The sequence below is a fragment of the Pinus tabuliformis genome, chromosome 8, assembly GCF_031772625.1.
Source record: "Pinus tabuliformis cultivar Carrire ecotype Pingquan chromosome 8, CPIR1, whole genome shotgun sequence".
Classification (NCBI taxonomy): Eukaryota; Viridiplantae; Streptophyta; class Pinopsida; order Pinales; family Pinaceae; genus Pinus; species Pinus tabuliformis.
The window spans coordinates 817,943,293-817,955,567 of NC_142294.1; positions in this window are offsets into that span (position 1 = coordinate 817,943,293).

Genomic DNA, 12,275 nt, shown 5'->3' on the forward strand with positions numbered 1-12,275 from the left:
TTCTTACCTCTCCTGGTCACCTCTCATGAGTGAATGTAGGTACAGGTACACAAACAAACATGGTGCGATGATGAATGGGATGAACGAAGGGAGCACATACAGAAGGAAAGCTTCACCAATGGATGAACATAGGATGCATGCGAAGAGATGTGCTCATGAACAAATGATCATGCAAAGATATGTTCACGGACAGACGGACGACAAAACATGCAAGATGTGTTCACGGATGGATGTATGGATGAACATGCACTTTTCATGAATGGATGAACCTGTCAAGCCTTCCAACATACAAGCAAGGAGAAATGTGTGAAAGGAACATTAAGAAAACCAATGACCGTCGAAGACTCCGCGCACTTCACTATGTGGAGGTGAAGCTGTGACACAACATGAGGACATCCATCATCCAACAACCCTACAACTCGATATGCACACTAGCAGCAACATGAATGTACCAGCACTGTCATGTCGAGTCATGTCATGGGTCATGTCATCCACATCTCTATTGTGGGCCATACTGTCAATCAATGTAATGTAACGTGGAAGTCCAAGAGACCCACTTGTTGTATGAAGAGTCATGTAAAGTTGAAAAGTCATGGAAGTCAAATAGTCATGAGGGTAGTCGAACAACCACAAGGGTCAGTTTCACCCTTGGCTATAAATACCCCCTCATTTGTACATGCAAAGGACTTTTCACCTCAGCTCCTCCCACATAGCCTTGAGAGTCTGTAATATTTTCTTTGAGGAGTAAGTAGTGGCTCCAACACCCCACCCATGGGGTTAGTGATGTATGGTGTAAATAACATGTCTTGGAACTTTCATTTAATTGAGAAGCCTGCTAACAGGCTAGCATGTTTTCACACATGTATTGTAACTGTTGTAAGACTAATATTGAACACTTGTAATGCATGTTGCTTTAACTTGTGTTTAACACTTGAACTCATTCACTTGTTGTAATACATATCTATTAATGAAAATGTGTTGTATATGTTGTTAACATTGTCTCGCCCGTGTTGGTTACCTCCCCAGACATCAGACATGCCTTTCACATCAAAATTTCTATAACAACCACTGCACTCACGCAGACTCATCCGCTAAGTGTTGTACATGTTATCTTCCCTTATGTGTTGTGATTTCCGCATCCGTGTGGATTGTTCTTCCAGAAGCTGTGCACGTCCTGTTGTGTTATTTCTTCCTAATAAAGTTGGGGCTTCCTCCCAACCAACTTAGGACTCACTTCCATCCTCTCCCTCTACAGGGAAAGAACCATTGACACAAGTAACACTAGAAATCACCAGGCACCCAAACCTCACTTCTCGAAGACAAAGTGGACCACTCTCCTGTGCTAACAAGCAAGAGTTGAGGCAAATCTTTAAGATAATGGCAACCCGACCATCATACTGGATGGGATTCCCACACCAAACGGTGTGAGTTCTAGTTGGGAATTCATGCCACGATGATCCCTTGAATGTTGGTGGGTCCAACACCATCAACAAAACAATAGATAAAGTCCAGACCAATCTCCTTTATCTCTCCCCCTTTGACATCAATGGAAAAGGGTCAACTCCATTTGATAAGGAAACAAGAACACAAGTATTGAAGCACTGAAGCATTGGATATCTACATGGCTGAAAAATGATGCATATCAACCAATAACCATACTCTCCACATTAGCAGCAAGCATTACATATAACCAATAATCATTTAGAGAAACATATCCAATCAAACACCTATAACAGCAATATTCCAACATAAGGTAACCATACAATCATCAATGAGAAATATCATAATGAACAATATCATGCAACAATGTGCACATGAGCATGAACCAATGCTCTCCATAACAACTACATAGCATCAAATACCAAACATCTCTGAACATAACATGAGGCCAAGAACCCCCAACTGTCATAGCATAACATGAGGCACATCACGACACCTCCAATCAAATCATAATTCCAATGATGTATGGTTGAAGTGAATAGGAACAAATAATCCCCCCCTGAAAATATACCATCTCCAAGGTCAACTCCAACCTATAATGAACTGCTTCCACTGCAAACAATGCTTCCTTCCCACAAATAGAAGGACCATATGGACATAGAATCCACATGACCATGATTGGATGACATATACATGATAAATACATGGTTGTAGAAGCAACATAAGACCTCATACATTACCATTACATGACTGCATGACTCATGATTACAAGACCCAAAGATATTACAATATAGGTACATGGATCCATGAGAGTTTTTCATGAATATATCAATAAATACATAGTTGTTATGATCATATCCTATGGACCAGTGACTCAAATACATGACATATAATAATTGATACAACATCATTAGCCCATACATGTGGCCGCAAAAACGACTCCATAAGGCTCCTCCATAACAAGCCTATCACCAAAATGACTCTATCTACTAATGAGCAGACCCTCGACCAACATAAAATGATGAACCAATAATAAATACATGGATATAAAGATCATCATGTAACATCTCATACATGGCTAGTCCATGTCTCATGTCATCTCTATACATGTTGTGCCAATGAAATCCTTCTATGCATGGTTGTACCATCTTTTCAACCAACTCATCAGTGGAACCAAATGCATATATATGGCTAAAAATTTACTACTTTCACTCAGAAAACATATGTAAAGCAACTAAATATCACATGTAAATATCATACGATGCATACCTCCCCCTGAGCTCAATATACCTCTAATAGACATCATGATCTTGTGGACCTAAATGTACACGAGGCTCAAATAAAATCATCACGTGCTACTGCAAAACTTGCACTCATCAAACTACCATATTTCTACCATACTCTCGCCCTAAGGTTATACACCTCTCATGAACTCCGCAATCCTCTAAAAATATGAAAGAAATAATCAAGGACTACATGAGGGAATGCTCTTCACTACTTGAAGACTCTGTTTCTCGTTCTTCCTCCACACAGTCTTTGGATACTTCTTTTCTTCCTACACTGATTTTCTACTACCTCCACTTTGTTTTTGTTGCTTTGGTCAATCTTGTCTTGAAAAATAGGGTAGAAAACAATGTCTTTATATATGGCCAAAGTTATGACATGTGTAGCACTCCACATGGCCAAGATAAGAAGAAAGAGGATCAAATATCCTATTGTTCATGCCATATCAAAACCTTGCATGCAATGTGCTTCTTTTCCATTGGTTATATCTGCAATCAGATGGCTTATGACCAAACATGTTACATGAATAGAAAAAACCATAAAAACGATGATTATACCTGTTGGCCATTATCCTTGGCTGTTGGAATTATTGCAAGCTTTGCTGATAGGATCTATAGATTTTGCTTCTGTAGTTAGCTACAACATGCCCAAACTTGTGACAGTTGTAACATTCTACATTATGCACAAAAGGAATGAAAGGAATTTATTTCCTTTGAAATTTTACAAATTTGTCACAATCCTCTCTTGGAGAAAAATATCTTCTGAATGTAGGTTCTCCTTGAGGTTTTCTCTTCTACTACTGCTAGTCGATCTGCCTCTGGTTTTTCCTTTTGTTTCCTTGGTTCTCACTCTTACTACCGGTATTGTTTGCTACAAGTTTCTTAGGTTATTCTTTGTTGTTTTTACCTACATGCAAACAAGGCTCACCCTTTTGAAATTTAAGACCAGATTTATCCAATGGTGATCTCTAGATCTCAAGTAAACTATCCAAGGCTACAATTCTCTTCTCAATCGTTCGTTGCTTTCTCAAGGAAATCACTTGGGCTTCTAATATTTCAACCTCTTTTTCCTTCTCTTGGTACTAATTACTCATGCCTTCCTCAACTCTTTCCAAATCAACTAATTTAATCTTTAAACTAAAAATCTCCTCCTTGAGCTTGGCCTCCTTATCATCATAAATCTGCAATATTTTTTCTAGATCCTTGCATGTAGCTATTAGTTTAGTAATATCAGCTGTAAGAACCTTAACAACATTTTCATATGCACTGGGAACTTCGGCATGATCAAAATATGAAGCATCAAAATTATAGTTTAACATAAAATCATTAAAATTTATACCTTTCAGTTTAGGATTTTTTGATCTTTTCTCATCATCCTCTCAATCATGTGCACTAGAAGAATGAGTCTCTTGTGGTTGAGCTTCTTATTTTTGAATGCCCTTCTTCTTGGTTTTCTTCTTGTTCTTCTTCTTGTTGCTCTTTTTCTCATTTTCATTATTGATGCTAGTACCATCTCCAAATATGAATTCTAGCTTGTCCCACATTTATTTAGTGTATTTCAAACCTACTAGCCTCTTCATATCATCATCATGAAGATTCTTGTAGATTATACATCTAGCTTGCACATCCTGCTGCAAAACTTTATCTGTAGTTGGATCCTTGCCACAACCTTCACATTCTAATTTCCAAATTTTATATCCACTAGAAAATAATTGAGATTTAACATTTTTGTGCCATACCTTGTAATTTGCAGCAATGAGGAAAAACATTCTAAAAAAATTCAAATTTTCGCCAACAAACCCCACATCTACTCTCCAACAATTAAGCTACAACCAAGAGTCCCGCTCTGATACAAATTGTTGGAAACCTTTGAGTACTACTTTGGGGGGGGTGAATCAGTAGTGTGTGTTATTATCAATTTTTACCACTTTAAACTTCTCTACTGAATCATGCACCATTAACCAACAACATATCATATCATCACATGAATATAAAAAATATAAGAAGCTAAATAAAAAACCATGAGAGCAACAATACACAAAAAAACCATTAAAAAAACCACAAAAACCGTCCACACAAGAGACACAAGATATCTAGTGGAAAACCATTCACTGAGAAAGAAACCACCCGTGTTGTTGATGCACTACTACGAATCTTCTATTAAGAACATATAGTATTTTACATAGATTTCTGACTTTGAACAGTTCAGAGACTCGAACTCACATGCAATCTATTGACTCCTATTAGCCTAGAGAGTCAATTCTACTAATCATCTCAGAATACTATGTTCTCACACAGATCTATGGATTACCATCCATTGAAAGCTACCATGATCAGTTGATCCTCGCCCAAATCCGATTGGATTGAGGAATTGTTCCTTTCTCTCAAACTATGCAATCACTGCTCCACACCCATGAAGTCATTGCTACTCTACTCTATACCAACCTCATTTCATTTATTTTCGTACTAGATCCCAAGACTTTCTGCTCAACTCGATTCAACATTGAAATACAAAATCTAGCTGCAATACAATCTCATCAAATCAAATAAAATCACCACAAACATATTCTCTCCACTGTAAGAAAATAATGGCCATAATCCATCTAAAAAATATTGAACAATTTCATCACCAACAGCTAAAACAAAAATCATACTTAGCCATAATACCAAACCCTCACTGCAAAATATAATTGTTGCATACTACAATTAGCATCATAAAACACAATGGCTATATGCCAAATGCATCAGCACCTCCTGTAAAAACAAAGGTGAGAGTCACCAAAAAAATATACTCCAGCAACATGCAAAAATTATCCAAACAATCTCTACTACAACAGCCTCAAATCTGATCTGAATATTGATGCATTGCTTTAGCAATATGCTCCATTCACTTCCATTTACACTCACTCACTAAAGCAATTATTCTCACAAGGAGGTCTGAAGCATACTCACACTATGCATCCTTCTCTTCCTCACATATACTCACCATCAACCGTCACTCAACTCCAAAGTGAAGTTTATAAAACACGAGAGGAAAAATTGATCTTAGGCATGGGATCAAGAGTGCACAAATTTGACAAAATCAAACCACTAAAACCACTTTTTATGCACTAAATGTGTTCACATCATTGGATGACCTTTTCAAATAATTTTTTATCATAACAACTTAATCTAAAAGTCTCTGTGAATTTCCATGCCAATTTTCATCTGATTTTCGTGAGGAATGTAAAGGATTTTCGTGAAAAAGCCTTAGTCGCTGGCATAACACTAGCTAATTTTGGTTGGAGCCCTTCAGTGACATGCAAAATCCTATCTCCCAGTGACTAGAATGTCTCAATCGCATGCATAAGCTTGCATGGGAGTGGTCGGGGCCGAGCATAAGAAAAAATAACAAAACCTCATCTCAGAACCTTTGCCACCTATTGTATCACCTTCTCCAGCATCTGTACATGACTCCAAACCTATTCCAAGTCCTTTGATACCTCTGAAAATGGATCAAACTTTTCTCCTAAGTGCCACTACCAAATTGACCTAAAGGGCCAATAAATAAAGTTGGGAAGAATTTCAACAAGTCCTCCACTCTCCAACAACATCTACACAAGTTACAACACACGTGTACACTACTAAAACATCTTTGCATCATCATCATCAAGCCAACACACTACTGCAAAATTTCATCCTCATCAGCATAAGTATGAAGACCTAGATGAATACCTAGTATTCCAAGTCATTAAGTGTGACAACTCCACCCATGAACATGATACAACGAACAAGCTACACCAATGCCATCGATCCATGCATACAAGGGATCACAATTTTGAAATCAATTCCATCATTTGATCATCATGAGTGTGACATAATAAGGTTGGCATTAGTGCAAGCATTAGCATGCTAATGGAAGCACAATTGGTTGCAACCATACTACAATTATGACATCAATGCATCAGATAGGCTACATAGGGTTGACATCAATGCCAACATGAACCAATGGAAACATCAACTATCTAGAATCATGCACATCATAATTCCAACACCAAAAAATCCTTCATGGTACATACAAAAGAATCACTTTACAAATCACATTGTAGGTGATAAGGAAGTAGGAGTTCAAACTCAAAGAAGATTAGTGAATAGCTCTAGTTAAGTGCATATTGTTATGCTATCAATTATTTAACCAAAATATTTTTCTCAAGCAAGCCAAGACGAGCATTGGGTAAAACCAATGAATGAGGAGCTAGAGCAAATTGGGAAAAATGAGACTTGGGTATTGGTTATATGACCATTAGATAAAAATGGCTTTGGAACAAAATAGGTCTTTAGAAAAAAATTGGATAAGAATGGACAAGTTGTAAGAAATCAGGATATATTGGTATGCAAAGGCTATGCTCATGTTGAGGGAATATATTTTGAATACTTTTTCCCTTATATATTGCATGGTTAGTGGAAACAAGGTTGTTCCTAGAATTTGCATGCCACAAAAATTTAAAAGCATATCAGATGAATATAAAATAAACTTTCGTGAATGGTGAGATTGAAGAGGAAGTTCACATAGAACAAACTGAAGTTGTTCATCTATTATAAAATCATGAAGAAGTGTGTAGGCTGAAAAAGGAATTGTATGGAATTAAACAAGAACATAAGGCATGGTATTCTATATTAGATAAATACCTACAACAACAAGGATTCAGAAGAGTAACAAATGAAAGTAACTTGTGTATCAAATCTAATAATGATATTCTTTTAATTATTTATGTTTATGTCGATGACATCATTTTTGGTAGTGATGGAGATTTACTCAACCAAAATTTGTTAAGGATATGCAAACTGAATTTGAGATGTTCATGCTAGAAGAAATCTAATTTTTTATTGGATTGAAGATTACTCAATCATAAAAGGTATATTCATCTCACAAAGTAAGCACCTCAAATAAATGTTGAAGACAATTGGGATGGAAGAATGCTATCTTGTCAGTACTCTTATAATCACTAGATGTAAGCTTAGCAAAGATGATGAGTCACTAGAAGTAAATGAAACAATGTATAGATCAATAATTGAAAGCCTTTTGTATCTAAGATCCTCTCGCCCAAAAATTATGCAAGTTGTTGGTGTAATTTCAAGATATAAATCAACCCCCAACCAAAGTCACCTCTTAGCTGCCAAGAGTATTTTCAAATATTTAAGGGCCACAATGGATTATGGTCTATGGTATCAAAAATGTTAGAAAATTTCATTAATTGCATACACGGATGTTGATTTGGTTGGAAGTGTTATTCTTTCTTTCTTAGAAATGGCTTAATGTCTTGGTTCAATAAAAATAAAACATATATCTCCCTTTCTATGGCTGAAGTAGAGTACAGAGTAGTTGCAAGAAGATGTACTCATAATTTGTGGATGAAACAAATGTTACAGGGCATGAAGGTAATGTATGATAGACCTATTCCAATTATTTTTTATGATACAAGAACTATTAGTATATTTAATAATCCTTTTTTTCATTCAACAACCAATCATATTCCCATTAAGTACCATTTCATTATAGAATAGGTGGTTGATCATATTCTCAAGTTGCAATATATCTAAATAAAGGAACAAGTTGTTGATATCTTCACCGAGCCTCTTGCTCGAGAACCTTTTAATTATTTCAGGAAAAATTTAGGAGTGATCTCTCACTCTTTTCTTGATTAGCTTTATTCAAAAGTAAAGAGGGAAATTGTCCAAGCATGAACAAGGATGGCTATAATGATTCGAGGTGAGAAAAAAGATCAACCTTTGGGGGTTTTTCTAGATCAGCTAAATAGTTCTACTTACACAGGAGGATATACGAAGGAGGAAGGACAAAGAATAGACTTGCACATGTGTATGAATTCAAGGAATGATAAACATTGGAGTGTGCAGTCAAGAAGGAAAGTGGAGATGAGTGAGTGTGACATGTAACCTATCCACCATTTCAACCTTTTATACCAAATATGGTACTAACAGTGGTGTAGGGGGAGGTTGAATCAATGTATCAAAAAACTTATTATTTAAACACATTTCATCAATAATTAACCATCTAGTAGTGTATCTTATCAATTTGTGTCATAACAATAATTGAAACCATGCATCAAGGAGCCATCATCAGATCAACACAAGAGGACATGATTTTATGTGGAAAGGGAGTAAACCACAAGTTATTTTTCTTCTTCTTCTTGAATTCATTTACATAGATTTCAAGAACTGACCTACTGGAGCCAGCTGCCCCCAATATGTGCAAGCAAATACTTGAAATAACATACAACCTGATGGAGGCACTAGCCTTAAAAATGTGGAAACAACCACTTGCGCTAGGATACAACTTTATTGAGGAACCAACCTTAGAAATGAGAAAGATTTTACTTTTTGTAGCCTTCAACCTGATTGAGACACCAACCTTAATGGAGGCACGCATCTCCTTCTTCAACTTTGTGTGGACCACTTTTCACAATATTTTAGACTGGATCCATATGCTATTCAAAATAGGTCATCAAACTTATCATGTTGTTTCTATAATAATGGTATCATCGACCTATCATATCCTATTCATACATTGTCACACCTTGTTCATCAATCTCCTCACATAAAACTCATCTTGGAACCTATTCTAGCCATGTACACAACACTTGCAACAACCTGCTCTTAAGCCCCCAAAACACATAGCACTGATTCTATACATAAAAAATATATCATCAAGGCTTTTCATGCCTTTGGAAATGTTCACCATTGAATCATGACGATAATGCTTCTTTTGAAATCAATTTTCGCTTTGAAATGAGCCTAGAAACCGCCAAAAGACCATATAAAAATCAACCATTTGACAAAATGGACCTTTTGGAGAATGTTCTACAAATTATCCTTTTCACAAAAACCCTTCTAAAAATTGTACATCTCCATCCTTTCAATCATTTGATAAAATGTAAATTCATGGGAAAAAAAAGAATAAAAATGAATTATGACCTCAAGAGTGACCAGATTCGAACACGAGACCATGTATGCACAACATAAATCCAATTATAATTGTACTATGGGATGATGCTTACAAATCTATCATCAAAAACCAATTTTGTTATGGTGGAGGTAACTCCAAAGGGGAGAGCATGGGGATCCAATCCCATGTCTCTGCTCATAGTAGCCACACAAAAATCCAACATGTTAATTTGTTTGTCCAATACAAAGCCAACTCAAACTAATGTGTTAATATATTGGTCCAATATGAAGCCAACTCAACTCGATGTCTTAATTTTCCAAGCGTCAATTCTCATCCAGTCTCCACATCTTGGTTGCACCTCGACTAAGAATTACATTACTTATGTTGTGACCAAATCCACAAACTAAAAATATCACCACCTAACCAAAACATTGAAATGAGTTTGTTATATATATATATATATATATATATATATATATATAGCGAGAGAGAGAGAGAGAGAGAGAGAGAGAGAGAGAGAGAGAGAGAGAGAGAGAGAGAGTCTCCACATATTGGTTACACCTCAACCAAGAACCACATTACTTATGTTGTTACCAAATCCACAAACTGAAACGATCACCACCTAACCAAAACAATGAAGTGATTTTGTTTATATATATAATTTTGGTATCCACTACGTAAGAATAGTGATTGACCTCCACTATCAAGCTTTCAAACCGACAGTTAAACTCTATCTCTGCTATCAAAATTTCAACCTACACAAAATGTTAAACTCTCCCTCTGCTATATATAGTTAAAATTTTTAAACCTCCACAAAATGATAAAATCTTCCTATGATCTAAACTCAAAACCAACAAGCATTATCCAACCATAGAGCTTGTATTACTTCTCTTTCTTCATGAGAGTTCACTCTATCCATTTGCAGCCCACATAAAACTATATATATACATAACCGTGTGGTCTCTAGGCTTATGTGGGCAACATTGTTCATGCTTTTAAAACAAATTTTTAACCCATATTACAATACAACTGACTGTGTGACCTTCATCTTGAGACTAGAACTTGGCCTTTTACACACCATGATCATGCCATGAAACCTGCTCCCTAGGAATCCATGTTCATCAACATGCTAATGTTAGCATGACATCATCACGCCATCTGGTATCTCATGACAGGTACCACTTGTCATCCATTTTTTTCGTTTTCACCAATCAAAAAGCACTAATTATTCCTACCATGTGGGAGCCCCTGGTGGCACCATGTCATCCTGATGATGTGTCAAGCCTTGTCAATGTCACATCATCTTTGCTACCACATCATATCGTTTAACCAACTAAAATCAAACAAAATCATCTCTGCTATCATGACACTACTGATTTTACATGAGATTCCAGATGTCATTCAACAAAAAGGTCCATGTGTTATTACGAAACTGGGCCAACATGGAGGGTTGACCTTTGTTAAACATTAGAAAAATTGACACATCCTCTACCATTTGATTCTTGATCTGATCACTGGATCCATCTAATATGAGTAAACATGTTAGAGCTTTAATGTTGTTAAATTTCATGCAAGTTTGGCAACTATCCATAGTAGATTTGACCACATAACCATAGATCTGCCTAGAAGATGCATGGTATTTAAAAAAATTGGTGTTTTTGGATTTTTTCGAATATTTTAGGTCCTTTGTTAATGTTGATCTTCAACTGGCCATAACTTCTCATCTAGGAGGACTTTTCCAGACTGTGATATACTATTGGAAAGGTTTTAACGAGGACTATCTAACCATACTATCTATATACACATTAGGACATAATAACCTCTAACAAAACTCAATAAAATTCAAACCTCTTGATGAAGGAATGTAAGAGATCAAGATATCATACTGATTCATGAATGACCCTGTTGCTTCCTTAGGCATTCCCTTTGAAGTCAATGAAACTTGTTTTTATCAATGAAAAAATTATATGCAATAATATCTCCCTTTGTCATTGATGGAAACACCATTAGAAATTGATATTCATTGATGGAAATGGACCAAATCCCCTTGAATGCATCAAACTTTGTCTGACATAATGCTTCAGACTACCCTTTTATGCCTATAAATAATATTCCTTCTTTCTTTCCTTCATCCTTTCTACTTCAATGTCTTCCTTGTCAATATCTGCATTATTTCACCCAATTTCTCCATGTCTATTTTTGTCAATGTATATATTCTCTCCCCCTTTGAAATCAATGGAATAGGGATATAGTTTCGTACCAATTTTTACATTACTATGTGTGGATCTAAACGTTTTGTTAATGGAGTCTCTCCATGAGACCATGCTTTCTTCATCTATAAGTTTTTGTCAATGATCTTTAATTATTCCTAAAATGTCTTGCAAACGAGATTGAGATGTAGATGGAGTTTCCCTACAAGACCATGCTTGCCAACACTCTCCACTATTCTTGAAATTTCCTATGGTCTTTGATCGAATGAAGTATCCCATATCATTCTTCCTAATTATGTACATCTTCTTCATAATCCTCAACTAAAATTTGTGATGCATTCCTTCCTGTTATACGTATCCTCTGATTTTCAATATAAGGCCCAATATGAACTGCTCAAC